The 4,797-nt window shown below is 51.4% G+C and overlaps 1 protein-coding gene across 1 annotated transcript in view; it reads left to right on the forward strand.

Moving 5' to 3' along the window:
* VSTM2L (V-set and transmembrane domain containing 2 like) overlaps positions 1-4,797 on the forward strand; it is a 32,196-nt gene that overhangs the window by 22,931 nt on the left and 4,468 nt on the right. The gene's annotated exons all lie outside the window — the stretch shown is intronic.

The following is a 4,797-nucleotide window of genomic DNA, read 5'->3' on the forward strand; positions in this document are numbered from 1 at the left end:
CAAAATAAGTGTGAGTTTTGATAATGACTTCTCACAAGGCTCTAATGGAGGACACAGCTGTAATTTAAAAAAAAAATTTTTTTTTTGGTCCGGTTCGGCAGGAAGCTTGGGGAAAAAGATGGAGAAGAAAAACAGAACGGGAAAAAATGGCTCTGCTCTGTTTTTTAAAAGTCAGAGATTTTTCAAGTTCATTGAATGACAGGCACAAAAAATGACAGGGAGGGAGAAGACACATTCTCTCCTGTCGGGAGCCAAGGCTGTGTGCGTCCCTGATGCTTCGTGTCTGTCTCAGCAGCATTTTTTATTTCAGGACCAACAGGGTCTAATGAGACTGAGCCAGCTTTTTTTTCCGGCCCATCATGACTGACAGCTGCAGCATCTCACGGTCACTTGGGTCATCTGGCTCCCGGGGGTGAGGCGGGCGGGGGAACTATGGCCAAAGCATTTCAGGACTGGCTGGGAACTTCCTACGCATTGACTCGTTATCATTGCTACACCTCTGTAGGGAAGGGCAAGCATTCACCCATTTTACAGGTGGGGCAACTCAGCCTTGGAGGGGTCAAAGACTTGGTGTCATGGTGTGGCTGAGCTGCCTCGAGCTCCGTCTCCCAGCTATGCTGGAGCCCAGTGACATAGGGGACCTGAGGGGCTCAGAGAGTGACAGTTTTTGTGGAGGAGGGGCATATGAAGAGGGACCTGGAAGAGGCAGGCAGGATTGAGAAAGGAGGCAAAAAGGACTTAGTAGAGGGAACCAGACTGGGGACACGTGTGGCCGTGGTACCAGGCTGGTGTGTGCATGGGACATAAGGTCAGCCTGGTAGGAAGCTAGAAGTCTACCAGCAACATACTCGGAAAATTCAGGTGCCTGCAGGGGTATGGATGTGTGTTTTGAGTGGCCTCCAAGTTCACTCTTTTCTGCTGCTTCCACAACTTTTCAAGGACTCTGGGAGCTCATGACCCCAAGGCCAATTAGACACAGATGTACAGAGGAGCCGCAGCAGAAGTCACAGTGTAGAGTAGGCACTGGGAAGCATGGGAGTGCTGTGCCAGGCATTGGAGGTGGCAGAGGAGAGGCAGGGAGGCCAGGGAAGAGGCTCTTGCAGACCCTCAGGCAAGAGGTGGGCAGATGAGAGAACTGGGCCTTCACGGCATCATTTGTGCTGTCTGTCTGTCCCAGGGCCTTTTGGAGTTAGGATCTGGAAATTTGAGCCATTTCCAGTTAATGGTGGCTGCTGGTCCACCCCCTCTCTACCCCGCCGCCCCTCACCCTCGTCCTCTCGGCAAAGGGCACACCCATATGTAGTGCCCTGTTTCTTGTCCGAATACCCACCAGTTAAGCCCAGGCAGGTAGAGATCTCTGTGTATATTTTTACACTCCGTTCATCACAACGCTCCTATGATTTTGTTTGGGGTTTAAGGAGCATCTCAGGCAAAGGAGAGAATAATCTAATTGATTTAGGGGATTAGAATTCAAGGCTGCTGAGCCACACGTGAGCAGAATGTAAAGATGCTTATTAGTTAAATAAAATAAATGTGTTCGGTGTGGCTGTGCAATCACTCCCCCACCCTCAGCCGCTGCGATTTTTGTACCAGGTGGGGCTCCCGGGGTTCAGTTAGGGAACTCACAGTCATAAACCCAGCTCCTCCTGCAGACAGCATCACGCACATGACTGTTCTTAAACACAGGGCCGTGGACTTGGCTGACACCTGTAAGCAGATACCCTTCGTGGCTTCTTGCAGTCTAGGAGAAGCTGAAACTTTTCTGTCACCTTCAAGGCTCTGTGCTCTCCGCTCACCCTCTGGGCTGCCTCATCTGGCTTGACCGAGCTCCCCTTCAGCTCCCAATCCTGGCTCCCTTCCCGCCTTCGCACAGGCCAGCCCCTCTGCCTAGGAAACTGTTCTCTCTCTTCCTTCAGCCCTGAGCTCACAAGGCCTCCTTCGATCCTGTGACTCAACCAGCATGCTTACTTTTCTCTGCTGGCTGCATGTCTGTCTCTAATTATCCATTCCTGTGACTCTTTGTTTCACATCTGTCCCCCTGGAGACAGTAGGGCTGGAACTGTGCTTGCCTGATTCACTTACATTTCCAGAGTCTAGCACTGTGCCTGGCACGTAGTAGGTGCCCAGTAAAAAATTATCAAATGACTGTCACACACATACACATACCCAGGACAATGGGGGTGCAAACCCAGACAGATTTTGACACACAGACATACCATCATGTCATGCGTCATGTGTTGCACATGTGAAATGATGGGGTGAAGGGGCTGCTGGGGGGCCATGGGACCTGGGGAACCCGGGCCCTGTTTTGCAAGGCCCAGCTGAGCCAGGCAGAAATTCCGGCCAAATAGTCCTGTGTCTTCTAAAAATCCCAATTTTGATGGAATAGCTCCTGATTTTCAACTAATTTAATTTTGGGGAAACACCATGGGAGAGAAACAGTGTAGTCCACCTGCTGGGCGGCCTTGGTGTTCCCGGGGAGGAAGTACAGTCAGCTTCCAGGGGCCAGTGGGGGCAGGGCTCCGTGATGGGCTCTGGGTGGCCTGTGGGGGCCGCCATGGTAACCCTAGGTGGGTTCGGAGAGGCCGTGCTGAGCCAGGTTGAGATTGTGAGGACACACTGGCCTCAGCTCTGAAAGTCTCAGGAGCTAAGGCCCGGCCCCAGGTCTGCCACCTCCCTGCACCTTTCCTCCCCCACTCACTATTGTGTCTAACACCTACACAGAAGCACTTTGGAAACTGTAAACTCCTATGAATTCGGCCATGTGAATGACAGTGGCTACTAGAATGGAAACAACGCGAATTTGCAAATCATTCGTAAGACTCCTATTCCCAACATGCTGAGGGGCTGGAGCAGTGAAAGGAGGCCCAGCTTCTCTGCAGGAAATGGGTGGGGACGAAGAGAGCTCAGAGTTTTGTAGGGAGTTGTAGAAAGATCATTTACGTGGGCGGATAGGCACCTGTGATAATAATAATAATAATAATAATGCAGCTAACATTAATTGAGTGTCAGGAACCATGATGAGCACTTTACATAAATTATCTCATTTAGCTCGGGGCCTGGGGAAGGACCCCTGGCCTTAAAAACATCTCTCTCGCTATCTTGTACATGCCGAGGATTCCACCATCAGGACCTCAGTCCTGTGGTTCAGGCAAATTCTTTTGCTTAGTGGCCATTTTCAAATTCCGAAAATTTTTCTTTTGTTCTAATTGAAGTCCTTATGTGTTAGAATTTAAGTTAATTTCCCCTTAACAGTTTTGCAAATAGAGATCATCTCTAACTTCCTAATTTTAAGAAAATGTGAAGTTCTCCACACACACCTTCTTTCCCAGGGAGCTCACCCGCCTTTCTCCCTCCTTTGTTCTCACAGAAGTTGTTCGTGCTGTAGATTCACTTCATTTCACTTGTTTCGGCCATGGGCATCCCGGGTCCCCGTGTATGTGTGGTTCGGTGCTCGGACCCACTCATCCTAACCCCCGCCTCCCCTTTCAGTCAAGCCCTAAAAGCCAGGTACAGCTGAAGAGGCTTCTGTCCCTAACCCCTCCCCTCCATTTCCATAAATGGTTCAAAGGCAGCCACATTCATCAGACCAAGTGGCCTTTCAGGTCAAGCCCCTCCTGCCCTACCTGGCTGCGCCCCAGGTGTGGCGTACATGTGGATACCAGATGGGTGGGGTTGGGGGCGGAGACCGTTGGCAGCCCACGAGACCTGCATCCTTCCCAGATGATTATTGCCAGGCCAAGTTGTGGGTTAGGGTTTTCTGCTATAGACATTCCTATCTTTTCTTGAAATTCCTGTAGTAATTCACAATATACATAGGGTATTAAGTCCTGAAGTCTGCAAGGGAGGCGAGTCTCACGTGGGGTCAAAATCATGCATCCTAGGGATCTAGGATGGATCAGCCAGCCTGTGGTCAGGGGCTGTGAAGATGCCTCCGTGATGGCCGAGGTCACACACACCCAGTCCCTGTCCTTAGGATGCTCCCAGTCCATGTGGGAGATGGATGATAACCCAATAATCACATGTGATAGAAAGTAAAATGACAAGTGTGACCATCAAAATGAGAAGAGTTGCCTGGGTGTCAGCCCATAACATAGGGCTTAACCTAACCTGGGGGCCTCTGGAGGGCTTCCTGGAGGAAGTGCTACTTGAGGTGAGCACTAAAGTATAAGTGAGTTTACTAGCAGTAGGGGGAACTTCTCTGGGTATGCGTGTTGAAGGAATTGCTGGAGGCTGGTGTGGCCTAGGGGAAGTGGGGATGAGACCTCAGAGCACCCCTACTCCTGGCAGCCACTTCAGGGAGCAGAAGGAAGGGCTCTAAGTTGGGGGCATTTTGAAAAGATCTGTCTAGCTGTCATGGAAGAGCAGATTGGAAGGGGCCAGAATGGCTTTCGGGAGACCTGGGAGGAGGCTGGGGTGAAGATCCAGATGAGAGAAGCTGGGGCCTTGCTCTGGCCAGTTCATGGGGATCTGGATTCTGGACAGAAGAGGAGGGGACCCAACAATGTTTAGAGGGAAGATCAGTGGGATTCGGAGATGGATTCAGTGTGCGGAAGGAGCAATGGGGATGATGACAGGAGGGTCCGGCTGGAGTGGGTGAAGCTTTCCGGGGTCCAGATCTGGGGAGATCCTGAGTTGGGTTCTAAACATGCCAACAGGCTAGTGGAGTGGCTGGGTGTTGCTGATGGAGGCGTGGGAGTGGCAGAGCTCAGACCAAGGCCCAGCCTGGGGCGGGGACCCCCTGACCCCTATTCCTTCCCCCAGCACCTTCCCGGGGTCACCATATCATTCTCAGGC

This window comes from Pteropus alecto, unplaced genomic scaffold (assembly GCF_000325575.1).
Source record: "Pteropus alecto unplaced genomic scaffold, ASM32557v1 scaffold45, whole genome shotgun sequence".
Classification (NCBI taxonomy): Eukaryota; Metazoa; Chordata; class Mammalia; order Chiroptera; family Pteropodidae; genus Pteropus; species Pteropus alecto.